The sequence below is a fragment of the Rana temporaria genome, chromosome 11 (genome assembly GCF_905171775.1).
Source record: "Rana temporaria chromosome 11, aRanTem1.1, whole genome shotgun sequence".
In the NCBI taxonomy this organism is placed as follows: domain Eukaryota; kingdom Metazoa; phylum Chordata; class Amphibia; order Anura; family Ranidae; genus Rana; species Rana temporaria.
Window position 1 is genome coordinate 145,178,446 of NC_053499.1, and position 19,049 is coordinate 145,197,494.

Below are 19,049 nucleotides of genomic sequence, written 5' to 3' on the forward strand. Positions count from 1 at the left end.
CTACTGTTCTCAGATCAGCAGATGACCTTCATCAAGAGCACCTATGTTGGCCGATCAAAACTCTCCCCAGCATTGCCACTCATCCCAATCCCCCCCCCCCCCCCCCCCCCACACAAACACACACAAAAAATAGAGAATACGTGGAAAGGAAAGGAAAAGAGAGGAAGTAACAAAGAAGCAGGGAAGGAACAAGAAAGACGGCTAGAGTGAGGGATGGGGGGAAAATAAATAGAAATTAGGACACCAACCAACCAATCGATATAAAAATGATGTTCTTACAAATATGATGACAAGATTGGATGAATATGAGACCTTTACCGTCCCCACATGTAATATCTGGGGAGATCCTGTGATTGGTGTCTTGCCCTCATTGTTGATAGTTAATCAATAACCTATAAAGAGGCCACTTCAAGACCGTTATTTATATTTATTTCTGACTTCTATCCTGGGCGATCCCAAGTGTGCTGCCTCTTTTATGTTTTTATAGTTGATTATTTTTTTTTATTTTATTTTTTTTAGCATAATAGATTTTGATACAAATTTTAAATGAATTATTTTTCATGACAGATTAATTATTAAAAAAAAAAAGTTAGTTTACTCTGTGTGTGACAATTTTATAACAGTTCACATTGTGCAGTAACATTTTATTATTTTTTTATTTATTTTTTATTATTATTTCTGTGCACTGATTTGTACTTCCCATAAAAGTAACATTTAATTTGCCTTTGCTGTGTTTACAAATCTCTGACACAAATTGGCCCCAGTTACAAAGTTGCAGTATGATCACTTTGGGAGGGGAGACTGAGGAAATGCTCTTTTATTAACTGAGTATAGGGTTCTGTATATGGACTTTCTCTTTTCTTTTCTCTTCTTTTCTTTTCTCTTTTTTTTTATCTTCTTTTTTTTTTTTTTTTCCTTGTTAACTATTGTTCATTCGTGATCAGCTGACGGCACTGGCACTGTGCCCCGAGCCTACTTAGTTGTGTGACAATAGCAAATTAATATTCGCTATTGTCTTCCTGCTTCTCCTCCCAGATCAGGAAGCGGGTCCTGAGACCTGATTGGCTAAGACGAGAGAGAGAAAGTTACCACTCCAGGTGGATTGTGTGATCGGTGTCCTCTCAGGAAATGAAGGGTGCTGGCAATGCACAAGGCAACAAGTGGAAAAGGGAAGTATGGACAGCCGCACTCCAAAAAACCTTGATGGTTGTCTTTTATTTAAAAAGGAAAAATGCACAGGGATATACAGCTGACGCGTTTCGCACTATTAGTTAGTGCTTAGTCATATCTAGGCCAATAGGACCGCTAAGACGAGAAGCGGTCCTATTGGCTGAAGAGGAGGAGAGAGTAGATGCAGGGGAAGTTGTGCCGCCGAGGAAGGAGGAGACACAGAGGTCCACCGCATGGAGCAAGCCCGCGATCTAGATGGGGTAAGTGCGGGGACTGATAGACTGACCGGGAAAATCGACCGGCCGCAGAGGTGGGTGGGGTGTTGTGGACCAGCCGCCACTGGTCATTGGGAGGAATGGTGCCCCCTACTGGTGTCAGTGAAAGGAATGATGCTTCAACCTTGCTGACAGTGGAAGGAATAGTGACCCATGAGCCAGATAAAGGCAAGTAAAGGGCTAGATCCAGTCCGGGGGCACAATTTGGAGACCACTGCACTAGATGTAAGGGGATGAAAACAACCAGCCCCGCGCTATCGTGATGTGGAGCCCTGGTGCTGAAAACCATGACATGAATATCTGAGGTTCATGCTGAAGACTGGACTGTGCTTGGAATCTAGATGGAAGGCCACGCTGTCTGCCGGTGACACGCACGGTCCATGCTAACCCATGCTAACCCATGACGTCTACGTATCTGTTGATAGGCCAACAATTCTGCAATTTTATGCATCCAGCACTGCCTAATAAACCAGCAACATGTCTCTTATCTATCTGGATAGGGGGACTCTAAATTTCAGCAGTTCCTCTTATCAGCCCGGCGCAGGTCGATGTATTTACGGGCAGCTCCTCGCAGTCCTGGGGGGGAAGGGGTGGAAGATTGGGCATCAGCAGAATCAGGAGCATTTCACACTCTTAATAGAGCCTCATTTGCTGCCCACAACAAACAGAATCTTTATCTCCTCTTCTCTCTCCATTACCGACAAACAAAGGCCGCCATGTCGCCATTCAAGCGAAGAGGCGCCTGTAAAAATGTGTATCTTTCAGCGGCGCACACTAAACGGCAGGTGCAGCTCTCGCATCCGCCAGGGAAATTACTGATGGCAGATAGAAGAGGGGATTGTTCGCTTCTCTCCTGTAAACGCAGCTGAGTGCGCCGGAGATAAAAGAGACAAAAGAGGCGGTTTAAGGGTTTGCATCACCGGCTTAAAAAAGTAAGAAAAAATGCAATTCCTAAATTTTTGGATGGCACAAAAATAAACTATTTGCAGGATTTCCAGGCAAATTGCAGATCATTCAAAACATAAAGAAAAACTTCATCAAGTCTGTGCAGATACGCTGAAAACGTGATAAACCTTTTTTTAAAGGGACAGTGAAGTTGTTTTAGATTCTATTTCTGTTCAGACTAATAGTTTAATTCTGTTTGGTCAGATCAATAAATCTTGCTTATGAGCATTTCAGGCTCTGTTTCCACTATTGCAACCCCCAAAGTCGCGCAATTTACAGTGCGACTTTGCAATGCAATTTTCGATGCGATGTCATGCGACCTGTGAGAACAAGTCGCACTGAAGTCGGGAAAAAAAGTAGTGCAAAAACCTTTTTTGGAGTCTCTGCAACTTGAGTCTCCCCAATTAGAACGGGGACCATTGAAATACATGGGTTTCGACTTGTCATGCGACTTCACATGTGTCAAGTCGCACAACAACTTGCAGTAGTGGAAAAAGAGCCTTAAGCTTACCTCTCGCAGCTGTATATTAGAGGTTAATAATGGGAGAGATCAGATCACACAGACAATATATTCCAGTGATGGCGAACCTTGGCACCCCAGATGTTTTGGAACTACATTTCCCATGATGCGCATGCAATCTGCAGTTAGTGGAGCATCATGGGAAATGTAGTTCCAATACATCTGGGGTGCCAAGGTTCGCCATCACTGGTATATTCTATCACATAGGAGGGGTTACACCTTCTATTAGAAACAAGGGGCCAGATTCACGTACCTGGGCGTATCTTTAGTTGGGCGTAGCGTATCCTATTTACGCTACGCCTCCGCAACTTAGACAGGCAAGTGCCGTATTCACAAAGCACTTGCTCCGTAAGTTGCGGCGGCGTAGCGTAAATGGGCCGGCGTAAGCCCGCGTAATTCTAAGTAGGCTGGTAGGGGACGTGTTGTATGGAAATGAATCGTGACCCCACGTAAATGACAGGCCCAATGAACGGCGCATGCGCACGCATGCTCTGTATCACGTCGGATTTACTCCATAATATACGCCGGCTCAATGCCTGTGACGTGAACGTAACCTACGCACAGCCCCATTCACGTATGACTTACGTGAATGACGTAAAAAGATACGCTTGTTCTGACGTCCATACTTTGCATTACCTACGCCTCATATAGCAGGGGTAACTTTACGCCAAACGTAAGCCTTGCGTAACGGCGTAGCGGGCGCAAGTATGTTCGTGAATCGGCGTATCTTGCTCATTTACATATTCAACGCGTAAATCTATGGAAGCGCCTCTAGCGGCCTGCGTAAATATGCACCCTAGATACGACGGCGTACTAAGAGTTACGTCAGTCGGCTGAAGCCATATTTCAGGCGTATCTTGTTCCCAGAATACCGCGCAGAGATACGACGGCGCAACTTTTAAATTACGTGGCGTATCAATAGATACGCCAGCATAACTCGTTCATGAATCTGGCCCAAGACCTTTTAGCTACAGTCATGGCCAAAAATATTGGCACCTCTGCATTTCTGTCAGAAACTGCACCACTTCACCCAGAAAATTGTTGTAATTACAAATGTTTAGGCATTTCTTTTGTTGGTATTGGTATGATACAAAACATTTGAGAAACAAAAAGCCAAATCTGACACATTCCACGCACTTTTTCTATATGTGATTTGGAAGAAGTTTTCTGATGATTTTGTATTCCATGTAGTGATGGAGACAGAAGAGAGAGCCAACCGTTTAGAAAAAATGGTCTCACTCCTTTCTCCATAATACAGGTCTAAGACCCCTTTTCACACTGGAGCGTTTTAGGCTGCATTCACACCTGAGCGTAGGTCGTTTTTTCCGGCGTTTTGTCGCGCGTATTCATGCTTATTTGCGCATTTGCATACAGCGTCATCCGACGTTTTAGTACTTCGACGATTTTTATTTTAGCCAATAGGAAAAATGATCATCTTTTCATCACTTGCTATGTTGGTAATTTGGTCATTTTTTTTAATCTTCTGCCTGGGTGAAATGTTCTATTGATTAAAGCGACGAAACGCCCATAGCAAACGCTCGTTGTCGCGCTAGTCACTTAAATCGAGCGTTTCCATTACTTTCTATGGGAAATGGAAACGCTCAAAAACGACCAAACCGCCCGATACGCGCGACAAAAAAGGGTCCGGAACTTGTTTGAGCTTCAGGCGTTCGGCGTCGGGCGGCTTGGAGTGGAGATGTGAACCATCTCCATAGGGAATAATGTATTTTTTCCCCTCTAGCGTATTTGAGCGTCGCGCTTCAGGTGACAAAACGCTCAGGTGTGAATGCAGCCTTAGCGTTAAGAATATCGCTCATAAAACGCTCTCCATGCATCTAAATGGACCCTTTCACACTGAGGCATTGCGCTGGCGGGGCGTTGAGAAAAGTCCTGCAAGCAGCATCTTTGGAGCAGCTTTTGGGCGCTGAAAAAAAACGCTCCAAAAACGCCCCTCTTCATTGAAATTAATTTAAAGCGCTGTAAAAACGCCTGAATAGCGCCTATGATCCGCTCTGAGCTGTAGAAAATTCACATGATCTCCCAAGAATGTAAACATGCAAGCAAAAAAAAGAGCATCTACAACAGCAGGACTGAAATTGCCCATGCTTCAATAACGCTGTTAAAACGCCTGCAGCGTTGCGTTAATTTTACCGCTAGCACCCTAAAAACGCGGTAATGGCGCTAAAGGCGTTTTAGGGCGTTTTTGCAGGGCCTCAGCGTGAAAGGGCCAGAATCTCGTCAAGAAAACGTTGTTTTTCCTGACGAGATTCTTGGCAAGAATCTCTTCCCGCCCGAGTGTACAGACACTCCATTCAAATGAACTCGCGGTTCTTTTGAATGGCAAGAACGTGGTGACGTCATCGCGTACGACTAGCATGCGCTTGTCACATTCCATGCCGTCGCCGCCATCTTGCTGCACCCTACCTATACCGAGGAAGCTACTGCGACAGGTAAGTATACACACACTCGGGTTTCTCGGCAGGAAAACACTGCGGAGAATCACGACGAGAAAATGGAGAGCAGGATCTCTATTTTTCTCGTCGACATTTTAGCCAGATTTCCAGACGAGAAACCTGAAAGCCTCGTACTCATGCTCCGTATACAAACCGAGGCTTTACAGTGTCATGTTTCAGGCCCTGGGGCTAAGTAGGGGAGAGATTAAGAAATCAGAGTATATAAATATTTCAGCAATCCAGCTTTACACTCTGTGAAGAAATATATTTTTGGCTGGACAATGCAATCTGCGCGGCTCTTTCAGGTGGCGCTGGGTTTCTGCGGCGCTTTGACTGTAAATGATGTTTGAAGTTGAGACATTTTGTCAGATTTGTCATCTTTGTGTTTTGATGTCGTTGTCGGTATCTGTCATTTCCATTCTGAGCGTTCTTCCTGCCGACTTCAAAGAAATCCGAATCCCTGACTGAGCGCATTTGTCTAACCAATTCACAGAGAGATCTGGATGAGCAATAATACAAGATGAAAACGCTGAGCCCACGCCTTCAACAATAACGCCGGCCAAATTCACACAGACCGAGGCCAAATCTCCCCATTGTATTTTCTGCCGAGGTTTGTCATTTTGCTCAGCCAGTCTTGTGATCCAGAAGAACCCCCTGCCAGACAGCACAGCTAGGTGGGGCACTTCCCTCCATAGTTCAAGTTGAAATGTAATATGCAAATTGTTTGCCCATAACACTGTTTTGATGTTTAATTTTAATTAACCACTTGCTTACTGGGCACATATACCCCCCTCCTGCCCAGGTGAAATTTCAGCTTTCGGCACTGCGTCGCTTTAACTAACAATTGCGCGGTCGTGCGACGTGGCTCAAAAAACAAAATTCACGTCCTTTTTTCCCCACAAGTAGAGCTTTCTTTTGGTGGTATTTGATCGCCTGTGCGTTTTTTTTTTTTTTTGCGCTATAAACAAAAAAGAGCGACAATTTTGAAAAAAATACAATATTTTTTACTTCTTGCTATAATAAATATCACAATAGTTTAGGCTGATACGTATTCTTCTACATATTTTTGGTAAAAAAAAAAAAAAAATCGCAATAAGCGACTGGTTTGCGCAAAATTTAGAGCGCTTACAAAATAGGGGACAGAATTATTATTATTTTTTTTTTTTTTACTATAAATGGCGGCGATCTGCGATTTTTATTGTGACTTGCGACGTTATGGTGGACACATTGGACACATTTTTGGCGCCATTCACATTTATACAGCGATCAGTGCTATAAATATGCACTAATTACAGTATAAATGTGACTGGCATTGAAGGGGTTAACACTAGGGGGTGAGGAAGGGGTTAAATATGTTTCCTATAAAGTGTTCTAACTGTAGGTGGAGGGGGGGTGACTGGGGGGGGTGACCGATCTGTGTCTCTATGTACAAGAGACACAGATCGGTCTCCTCTCCAGAGACAGCACCGCTGTCTCTGTGTAAAACGGCAATGAGAGATGATCTCATATGTTTACATATGAGATCATCTCTCATTGGCCGCACAGATCGCATCGCAAACGGCCACTCTGATTGGCCGTTCGCGGCTATCTGGAGCGCGCGCGGGGACCGCCCAAAGGGGCGGACGTCAATTGACGTCCTGTTGGCTTTTGGGATCCGCGCTGTAGCCGTCAATTGACGGCAGGCGGATCCCAAGTGGTTAAAAGCAGTGGTGTTCGGTCACATCAGCAAACCTGTGAACATCAAAACACTGTTACGGACTTCTAAATGCTGCATTTCACTATATAATCTGAGTTTACTGTCAAAAATAACTGAAAAGCAAGACTCCGGTGGGTGTATAAAGATGTCCGCTTGCCGACTTCTAACTCTAGGCTTACTGTGGACGAGTGCGGTTGTACCAAGATGGCCACGAGGCAACGTCACTTCGTCTGTGCATCGCACATGCGCAGTATGCCAGGTAGCGGCTATCCGATAGAACACCAGCATCTCAGTCCAGGAAGTAGATGGTGACCCTGGACAATACCCAAATATTGGTGGCACCATCCTTTTTGGAGAGAGACACTGATGAAGGCATTGTAGGTGGAGGGAATAAATACCCGGAAGGGTTACACCGACGCATTACTCGGCATGCTTCACTTATCATCTGATGACAGGTCCACTTTGATGGTAAATATGTCTCCTAATCATGCAGATATATTGGGATATCCAGACATCATAAAAAATTTGAAATGTACACAATTTTGGGGGTAATTCTGAGTCTCTGCAGATGAAACGTATCACCGCCATGACTGTGCTGTTGGTTTTCGGCGATTATCGTGAGCGGTAGGAGCGGCACAACAATTCTGATGGAAGCTTTCAGAGTCTTAGCGGTTATTTCATCATCTGTCCTTTCATCTCACACTGAGTATTATTGAGGCTCCCAGGCTATGGGATCCTACGCGTTGCGCTTCCCTCTTCTATCTGCCCTTTAAGAAGCAGCAGGTTAACAGACCGACCCTTAAATAAAATATGAGCGCTGACAGGCGCGGGGGATGAGACGGATGCAGCCAAAGCTTTACCTTTTTTAGATTTTCTGTGAGCTGTTAAATGTTATAAATGTCGGGGATGCAGAATGTTCAGCACATGGATTGATGGTGTGAGGTCAGGGGGCCCCCGGGAGGGCCCATTCACATGATAGCACTGCGCTCACTTGTGCACTTTACCATAATGCGGATACATGTTCGCTGACATCCGCCGTCCCATAGAGAACAATGGGTGGTCCGATCGGTCCGCTGGTGTGAAAGGGGCCTTAGGTGTTATTTCCTTATTTTAATTATTATTTACTTATTAATTTTATTTCGTTAGGTTAGGGGTTAATATTCGAGTTATGAGTTAAAGTGTTTGTAAAGGTTCAAATTATTATTTATATATTTTTTAAATGACAAACGTATACTTCCTCCACTGTGCAGCTCGTTTTGGACAGAGTGGTCCAGCTCCTTGTTTTCTGGGGTCCCCCAGCGGCTCTCTCGGGTCCTCCCCGCTTCAGATCACCCCTTCTGGGAAGCTCTCTCCCAAGCGGATTACCTTGCGGGCGGACTCCTGAGTCCTGTATTCGGCGTCCATAGCCAATGGCTGCGCTGCTATCAATCTATCCAATGAAGAGCAGAGAAGAGGAAAAGTGTGTTCGACGTGGGACTTCCAGGGCTCAGTTGAGTAAAATTGGGGGGCTGGTGGGCCGCAAATCGTAAGATGTTTTTTTACCTTAATGCATAGGATGCATTAAGGTGAAAAAACATGAACCTTTACAACCCCTTTTAAGGTTGGGGTTAGGGGGTTAATATTCAGATTCGGTGTTAATAGGGTTAGGAGTTAGGAACAGAGTTAGTGATTAATATTCTGGTTGGGGGTCAATATTAGGGTTTGGTTTAGAATTAGAGGTTAATATTAGGGTTAGGTGTCAGGATTACGGTTAATATTCGGATTGGGAGATATTAGGGTTAGGGGTTCATTTTTAAGTTGGAAGTTGGGATTGGGGTTTAGAGTTAGGCGCTAATATTAGGGGTTCATTTTAGGTTTAGGGGTTAATATTGGAGTTAGAGGTTAATCGGGTTAGGGGTTAAATTTAAAATCCATTCCAGACCCTTTATCCGAGCACGCAACCTGGAAGGCCGCAGGAAAAGAGGGGGGATGATAGAGCGACCCCCGTCCCTCCTGAACCGTACCAGGCCACATACCCTCAACATGGGGGGAAATGTCCCCATGTTGATGGGGACAAGGGCCTCATCCCCACAGCCCTTGCCCAATGGTTGTGGGGGTCTGCGGGCGGGAGGGCTTATCGGAATCTGGAAGCCCTCTTTAACAAAGGGGACCCCCAGATGCCGCCCCCCCCCTATGTGAATTGGTAACGGGGTACATTGTACAGAGCGAACAGCCAATGTTAGAGTCAAACTCATGTTTGTCCCAAACATAAAACTCATCCCTACTTGGCATGTCTGCCGGAACGCCTCTTGCCTGAGACCCGGCTCTGCCGGAACGCCTCTTGCCTGAGACCCGGCTCTGCCGGAACGCCTCTTGCCTGAGACCCGGCTCTGCCGGAACGCCTCTTGCCTGAGACCCGGCTCTGCCGGAACGCCTCTTGCCTGAGACCCGGCTCTGCCGGAACGCCTCTTGCCTGAGACCCGGCTCTGCAGACGGAGGAAAACCTTATTTTTCCTTCAGTCTGCAGATCGGATGAACACGGACAGACGGTCCGTGTTCATCCGATTTCCCCCCCCCCCCCCATAGGGGAGAGCGGAGAAAAGACAGGGCGGTCCCTGCACAGTGTTCGGGGACCGCCCTGTCATCCGCTGGCTCAGCGGGGATCAACGGAGCGATTCCTGCTGAGCAAACGGAGGTTCACGGGGCAGGTCATTACTGATCCGCCCCGTGTGAAAGGGCCCTTAGAATTTGGAGAGCCACACTGATCACTGTATAATGACTACAAAGGGCGCTTGTGTAGAAATTTTATTGATGATCAGATGCTACGTGACAGCACTGCATGACCATAATGGCACTGAATGGTAATTGCAGCACCTGTATCTCTCCCAGAATCCCCAATCATTGGAAACTCTTCCCACCTCATGCCTCACAGCTGTTGGTATGAAAGGAAAACCTCTCCAATTTATTATATTAGAACCTTTAATTTGATTTGACATCTCATCCTCCCGATCCCTCACCTTCTGGCGGGGAACACACCGATCCTTTTCCTCTCTCTATGCAGTTGTCACACAGATACTTTGTTTCTTTTTATGTTGATCACAGATGACTTTTCTCCTATTTTTACCATTTTATGATTTTAGCTTTTTATTTTATGATTTATTAATTTAATCTTTTTTATCATATTACAATCTTCAGCAGCCCCTGAATTTAGTATCTGACCTTATTACTCCGAGCTCAGCAATAATGGTTTATTTCATCTGAACATCTGCTACACCTGAAATCTGCGGGGGAGTTTGATTTACGTCTGTTGCCTGCTAGAATGTGTCCATCGCGTCACATACCTGCCACCTGTTAGTTATCCATATACCATCTAATGAGGAGCCACCTACATACCGACAATGAATGCCCAAGAGGCCAAAACTTTTTAGAAAACTGACCAACGTGTTTCGGGGGGCCAAATCAATTCTCTTTTTATCAGGGCTCCAGGTCAGATCTGAACTTTAAATCGGTTTGGAACTGTATGGATTGAATATAGAGCATACAGCACGCTGCAGGGGATGTTTTCGGGTTAAGGAGTGGAGAAATTACCTCTCACTCACTGTGTTCATTCATAACTGAAGCATAGTGAACTTTACTTTGTGAATGAACAGGAAGCTGCTTAGCACTGAGCACTTCCCATTCATTCACTGTCCATTGATGCTGAGGCTGCCGAGAAAGACCCAGGAGTTTGAGCTTTGGGGTGCACACCATAATGCGATGGGCTGCGCACACATATGATCTGGTGGTTACACTCCGTCATCGTCCAGGACTGTGCAGGGACAGAGAGAGCATTTCCTGCAGCTTTGTCTTCTCTTCACCAGAATGGGCCAACCCAGGACAGTCAGTATAAATCGGGTCAGATGGAGAAGCGGGTTGATGGCGTTCCTCTCAACACGCACGCGGGACGCATAGACACTTTTTTCCCGCAGTTACGCGATAGAGGTAATTTCCCGCACAGGAAGAGGAGCCAGTGGAGACGGCATGGGAGGAGGCGGTAGGACGGCACCCCCCTCCCCTACCAAGTGTAATTTCGGCTGATCGGCGGCAATTTCCCGCTGTACCCCCCCCCACCCGTCCCGCGTTAGTACCCTCTCCCGCTAAAACAACTTTAATGTCATGGAAAAAAAAATTGAATGAATGTCCCGCGGTTGCATTTTGAAAAGTTGGGAGGTATGTTGATAGTCTGCCACTGGGCCAATGAAATCAAAGTGGGTCAGGCATAAAGCCAATGGGTGTGTAGTCACCGGACATGTCTTTGTGTCACCATGCTGGGATTTGTAGTGGTGCATCTAAACTTATGAAATGGGACAGAGTAACTCCTTTTCATTGTTAGGAGGCAAACTGTGTCGCTTTCCTAATCCTAACTTATTACTAGAAATAGACGATGATGAAAGACCATCGGTGGCCCAAATTTTTTATTTTTATTTCTTTACTTCAAGAGACTCCATCACAAAACCATTTCAACACAGATCACCCGACCACACCCGGAAAAAAAAAAAAATATATATATATATATATATATATAATGTTCTCCCAGCAGGCCGAGGGATTCCAAGAAAACCCCTGCCCATTGGCTGAGATACCCCATATACCCATAACCTGACCTTGGGTTGCCCTTCTCATATCTAGTACCACCAAGTTCCCGGCCACCTAGTGGTAGAACAGAAAAGTGCAACCAGGCCAAACTTGTGGAGAAATCAAGGGATCTCAAGCAATTGACCAGGGTAACTACTCCTGGCAAGTAAATTTGTGAGGAGTTCCCTGACTAAACCCCAGGGCACCACACGTATATATCCTACAATCATTCCATAAAGACATACCCTGCATATATAATTTGGGGAAAATAAGCTTATAAAATAGTTGACTATTTGCCAATAAAAAAATGTCCCTGGATTTTATTTGAAAAATTTGGTCACCTACTATAAAGGGGGCTGTATATGAGAGGGGAGTTTGATGTAAAGGGGGTTGTAATATGAAGGGAAGAAAGCAATGTACCGTAAGTGGGGGGATTGGGGGGACTGCAATATGAAAGGGGGACTGTGGTGTGAGGAGGGTGAAAATGTGATGAGAAGGGGTTGCATAGCTCCCAACTGTCCCTGATTTCGAGGGACTGTCCCTGATTTGGAGCAATGTCCATCTGTCCCTCATTCCTCCTCATTTGTCCCTCATTTTGGTCTGATCTATATAGTTGTATATAAAATGCACTTTTTGTATCTATCAAAAAGTGTTTTCCAGTGCTAAACCTTTCATCTGATTTCTAAATTGCTACATTTTCAAATTCCAAAAGCCAATAAAAAGGAATAGTAGTGGTAAAAAAAGCACTTGTGGGTTTAACCAATCTTATTTTTTTGTACAATTCTCCTTTAAGGGGGCGTGACAAGGGGTGTGTCCTATGCCTGCATACTTTTGCTGATAGGTGTCCCTCATTCCCATCTCAAAAAGTTGGGAGGTATGGGGTTGCAGTGAGAAATCTGAAGTTGAAGGATGTGAACTGGGTAAGGCTGGGGACACTGATGTAAAGGGGGGGGGGGGCGGGAGAGACTGGGGACACTGATGTAAAGAGGGGACTGTGATGCAAAGGAGAGACTGAGGGCACAGATGTAAAGAAAGGGTTGTGATGTGAAGGGGGGACTAGGGTAACTGCTGTAAAGTGGGGGGCTGTAATGTAAAGGGAGAAGGTGGATTGTGATGTGAAGGGGGCCTGATGACACTAAAGTAAAGGGAGGACTGTGGTGTGAAGAGGGTGCCGAGGACACAGATGTAAAGGGGGCTGTGATGTGAAAGCGTGAGTAAGGATACGGATGTTAATGTGAGCCTGTGATGTGAAAGGGGGGACTGGGGACACTGATGTCAAGTGGGAGCTGTGGTGTAGGGGAATAAGGGGGGGCTGTGATGTGAAGGGGTGGGGGCTGAGAACACTGATGTGAAGGGGGGACTGAGGACACTGATTGAGGTAAAATGGGGACTGTGATGTAAAGGGAGAAGGGGGGACAATGATGTGAAGGGAAAACTGAGGACACTGATGTAAATGGGGCTGTGATGTGAAGGGGTCAATAAGGACACAGATGTAAAGGGGGGGATGTGATGCAAAGGTGGGGGGGCTGAGGACACTGATGTAAAGGCGGCTGTATAATGTGAAGGGGTGAGTAAGGACACTGATGTAGAGGCAGCTGTGATGTGAAGGGGGACTGTGGACACTGATGTAAAGCGGGGGGGGGTCTCTAATGTAAAGAGGGGACTGTGGAATTTTGAAATGTTGGTACCGAGTTATTTGCTTTTAGAAAGATTTAAATGAATACAGTTAGAATCCCTTTTGTCCTATTTGTTTTCCTTGATGAGTGTTGACCTCCACACCAGCCGCCTCCTCCGCCCACAACTAGTGCCAACAATGGCTCCCAGGGACGCTGACACAACATGACCCAGCTGCGATGCTCTGTAGCGTTCACATTCACCCCGGGGGGGTCTCCAGCATTCGATGTCCTTCTCTCGGCATGAATTATGTAGCGCTTGGCGCTGGTATGGCTAATGCCGAACACTGGAGGGTTCTCGTCTTTATTTGTATTTTTAATTTTTATTTTTAGTAACCTCAAAGCTGTATTGACTTGATGCACAACGGGAAATCCAATATTAATTAAAAGGCTTTTCCATTATTAGGAGCAAGTAATCCCTTGTTATTGAGTCCCTGCACGTCCATCCTATTCTAAACTGTGAAGCCTCGTACACACGACCGTTTTCCTCGGCAAAATCCATCAAGAAAAATGCTGGCAGAGCATTTTTGCCGAGAAAAACGGTTGTGTGTTTGTTCATCAAAAACTGTCGTAGATCTCGATGAGAAAAAAAGAGAACCTGCTCTTTTTTCTCGTCGGGAGTCTCAATTTCCTCTTCGTGTTTCTCGTCGGGCTGGTTTACGATGAGAAACACGTTCGTGTGTATGCTTAGAAACCCGCGCATGCTCAGAATAAAGTATGAGACGGGAGCGCACCTTCTGTAAAAGTAGCGTTCGTAATGGAGATAGCACATTCGTCACGCTGTAACAGACTGAAAAGCGCGAATCGTCTCTCACCAAACTTTTTTACTTAAAGCGGTTGTAAACCCCCATCTACTTATTTCATTATTAGCATTTTCCTAAAGACAGTTTCCCGCTGCATCCAACGATCGTTATACAATCAATTCAATTATTATATTTGCGGTGTATTCGGTACCTTTGTCCCTGGGCTTTCTGGTCCTATGCCAGCGCCATTCTTCTTTAGGTCTTCCGCATCTGCTGCTGTAAAAACTTCCGCCGACGCTTGCTGTAATCCCGCGCGTGCGCACTACGGCAAATATTCAAGCCTTTTCTTCGTTTCCGTTTACTATGGAAACTAAGAGAAGCTGTGTCTTGCGCGCCTTCTTCCTCCTTCAAACCCTGTGACGTAGGAGTCGCAAGGTATGAAGGTAAACAACCATGAGCCTCTTGGGGAGGGGGAGGGAGGAAATAACAATGAAAAACATCGTGCGATGTCGGGGCTGACGTCAACAGCAGGAAATGACGCAGCCCCGACATAAACAGAGCTAGTGACCGGCAGGGTCTCGGCTGGCCGGATTAACGAACGAACGGCGCATGCGCGGAGTGACGTCACCATTCGGGATATCGGCGATATCTGGAGAAGGAAGCAGGTAGGGAAAAAAAAAAGACAGAGACGAATTGGGGCTATTAGAATGCCTGTAGAAATAGAAAGTTGCAATTTTAGGTTTACAACCGCTTTAACAAGCAGTAACATGAGATTAGCAAAAGCAGCCCCAAGGGTGGCGCCAGTGGAATTGAACATCCCCTTTTATAGTGCCGTCGTACGTGTTGAACGTCACCGCGTTTGAGAACGAGATTTTGTCATGACAGTGTGTATGCAAAGAAAGCTTGACAAGATTCTCGACAAGCCTAACAAGGAACTCATCGAGGAAAACGACGTTTCTTTTACGACGAGATTCTCGGTCGTGTGTACGAGGCCTAAGAGGGATGAATGAACTTTTACTGAGCACTTTTAGGGTTCTTTGAAGGAGTTCATGTGTTCTATGCTGGCTTGGTCTCATGACCTTTTGTGAGTTGGTTCTCTACGCACCCCAGCTGCTGCAGATTGGCAGTTTGCTAGGGAAGGTGCACACAGAACTTTGAGAGGACTGTTGTTTGACAACAAGGATGTACTATGGACGGTGCTGGGACATCAGTGTACTGTGATGCTCAACCACAAAATTGTGATAGATGGAAAATATACAGCCAAGATGTCCCAACTAAACTGCCCCGATTTTTGAGTATAATGTATATACCATTAAAGGTACAGTTTAACCCTGCGATGTCCATGAGTCTCTCGGTCATCCAGGACTTCCCCTCTTGATTGGCTGAGACACAGCAGCAGCACCATTGGCTCCCTTGGCTGTCAATCAATGTGAGTTGGCCAATCAGGAGAGAGAGGGGGGGGGGCAAATGGTAGCTCTGTGTCTGAATGGACACACGGAGCTGCAGCTCCGCTCTTTTTTTTTTTTTTTCTTCATTTTTGTCATAATTTTGTAAATTAAGTCATTTTTTCTCCTTCACTGATGTGCGCTGATGAGGCTGCACTGATGGACACTGATAAGGCGGCGCTAATAAGGTGACACTGATGAGGAGGCCTTAATATGCGTAACTGATATGCGGCACTTATATTCAGCACTGAAAGGTGACACTGATGTGCAATGATAGGTGGCATGGGTAGGCGGCACTCTAAGGCAGCACTGACTGGCATCACCGCTGGGCACTTTTGGGGCTAAACAGATAATCAGTGCCCTAGATATCTGTACAGGTCTCCCCTGTGAGGGTATGCCACTGATCGGCTTGCCTCTCCCCAGACTCTGTTAGTGTGAGGCGAGGAGAGCCGATAAACGTAATTTTAGTGTTTAGATGTGTATGTTGGACACAGCCGATCACATGGTAAAGAGACACATTATTAGCTCTTTACCGAGATCGGGGGTGGCACTGAGTCCCAGGAACACAATGCCCCCCCCCCCCCCGGTGGGTGTTCGCAGTGTGGTGCACTCCCAAGAGCAGAGAGACTGGGGTGATGTCATATGCCATCCCAGAATGAGAGGGGATCCTTGGCCAGTAGTCTCCATAAAGGCTTGGCTTGGCCAGTAGTCTCCATAAAGGCTTGGCTTGGCCAGTAGTCTCCTCCATAAAGGCTTGGCTTGGCCAGTAGTCTCCTCCATAAAGGCTTGGCTTGGCCAGTAGTCTCCTCCATAAAGGCTTGGCTTGGCCAGTAGTCTCCTCCATAAAGGCTTGGCTTGGCCAGTAGTCTCCTCCATAAAGGCTTGGCTTGGCCAGTAGTCTCCTCCATAAAGGCTTGGCTTGGCCAGTAGTCTCCTCCATAAAGGCTTGGCTTGGCCAGTAGTCTCCTCCATAAAGGCTTGGCTTGGCCAGTAGTCTCCTCCATAAAGGCTTGGCTTGGCCAGTAGTCTCCTCCATAAAGGCTTGGCTTGGCCAGTTGTCTCCATAAAGGCTTGGCTTGGGCACTTTGGTGTGGAGGAAGTGTCCTGCACAGAGCCCTGACCTCAACCTTAATGAACCCCTTTGGGATGAATTGGAACACAGATTGTGAGCCAGGTCTTCTCATCCAACACCAGTACCTGATCTCACCAATTGTCACACATTTCCACAGACGCATTCCAATTTTGTGGAAATTTTAGAACTACAGGGAGACTCCAATCAAAAGCTATCTGGGGAGGGGTGGGGTAACTTTACAGTAATGGCCATAAAAAAGGGAACTCAATACAAATGACAAAGTAAGGGGCTCCATATGGGGAGGGGGCAACTCCATATTAAAGCCCATTGGGAGGGACAACTCCATATTAATGGCTATGGGGGAAGAAGGACAACAACATGAGGACCAATGCCAGTGGGGGGGGGACACTTATTAATGGACATGGGGGAGGGGACTTTATATTAATGGCCATCGTTTTAGAATTGGATGTCCAGCAAGCTCATATACTGTAGGTGTATTGGTCAGGAGTGCACAAACCTTTGGCCGTATAGTGTAATCCCGAAGGAATAGATAGTTTTGAGATGGCTCTGTATAGATGGATGCGTATGTTTAATATGCAAAGATGAAAACTACACCCAGCATAACAGGATTTCAGAGTAATCTTAATTGTTCTGCGTTCTTTTGTCCTAAATGCTGATTCAGATCACCTGAGACTCTTCGTATGAATAAAACAAACTGTTTAGCTCAGGAGAACCCCAAACTGCTGACAATTTGCTGACCATGTTTTAAAGCAGACTACAGTAATTAAAGTGATTCAAAAGGAATATTTTTTGTTCTACTCACAACCATTGCACAGAGCAGCCTTGATCCAATTCTTTTTGTTTTAGGTCCCCTGCTGAATGTCCTGGCTCCTCCCTTGTGATGAGTGTCCCCTATATCAAGCCTCTTGCTATGTGGGTCCTCGAAACAGGCTCACTCCCGAGCCACACTCCTGTGAATAGACAATGTCCATTCACACACACACAGTGCGGCTCAGCCCTGCCCCTGCTCTCTCCTCATTGGCTAACTGGTTGTAATTGACAGCAGCGGGAGCTAATGGCTCCCACGGCTGTGTGAGCCAATGGGGGGGGGAAAGAGAGACCAGGGAGAGCCTCTGCTCTCATGTACATCTCTAGATCAAGATGGGGCTCAAGTAAATAGAAGAGGGGCTGGGGGGAGCTGTACCCAGAAGTTTTTTTTACCCTAATGTGTAGAATGAATTGGGGTAAAAAAACTTCTGCCTTTAGAAACACGTAAAAAGGATCAGTCAGCCCAATACTGATATATATATATATATATATATATATATATATATATATATATATATATATATATATATATAATATTTTTTTTTCCTTTTTTATTATAGAGGTTTAATAAGCCAGTCTTTGCATCCCCATCTGCCCTTGGATAGTGTGGTCTCCACACAAGTTCCCAGTTCCTCCTACCAGTCATGGAGAACATATGGGTGGCCTTGCTGTCCTTGATCCATCCTCTATGTGGTTACACAGAAGGGGTTCTATCCCAGTGTTCCCTGTGCAGCACTGCGGTATATGTCAGAGCTATATAATTGTAAAATAATAATCGTTTGTGACTGTTGTGGGATATTGGAGTGTAAGCTCCTCTGATGTGCCTGGCTCAGTGTTCTCTGTACAGAACTATGGTATATGTCAGAGCTATATAAATGCATCATAATGGGTGACTTTGCAGTTCAGCTTTGGGCCACAGTTCTCAAGAAGGATATCGGGGAACTGGAGAAAGTGCAGAGAAGGGCAACTAAACTGATAAGAGGCATGGAGGAACTCGGCTATGACTCTGACACCCCCTAGCCCACCTGCCTGCCACCAGCCATGCCTGGCTGTCTTCCTGTTCCCAGTCCTCCTGACTGACATGCGTACATTAGAGTGTAAGCTCCTCTGGTGCAGAGACAGTCAGGCCTACAACAGCCAAAATCAATGACCTCTGCAACTTGATCACAAGGACAGAGCTGTCCTTGTCTGTCCTGTCGGACGTCAATGAGCCCAGGTGTCACATGGAATTTTTAGGGCACTCAGGCCCGAGTGTCAGTAGTGATGTCTCTAAGACACTAGAATGCTCTCCTTTGACACAACCGATTATGACATGCTCCATGCACCTGTGCGCTCAGGACACGGGAGCACGCTTCGTCTTAAGTGCTTTATAATGCCTCTCGCTGAAAATCCTAATAATTTATGAATTCTGAAATGGCCTTCTCTTTTCTCTTACAGGAGTGATGCCATCAAGAGGGTTTTACAAGACGTTGTAGCTTGTGGGGTTTTTTCATCCCGTGGAGAGCTGTAGGAAAAAATGGTAAGAAGAACAAATTGCCAGAAGAGAGTCTACTGAAATCTACTGGCGGGGTGCCACTTAATCATCTTAAAGGGGAATGATTATGTATTTTCAGTAAGCATTAGTTTTGTTCTGTTC

At 45.9% G+C, this 19,049-nt stretch overlaps 1 long non-coding RNA gene across 1 annotated transcript in view; it reads left to right on the forward strand.

The window, feature by feature from the left end:
- Positions 1 to 19,049, forward strand: part of LOC120917060 — a 47,148-nt gene that overhangs the window by 19,220 nt on the left and 8,879 nt on the right. The window contains exon 2 of the long non-coding RNA XR_005744164.1: positions 18,851 to 18,932. This is a non-coding gene — a long non-coding RNA (uncharacterized LOC120917060). The remainder of the gene's footprint in view (positions 1 to 18,850; positions 18,933 to 19,049) is intronic.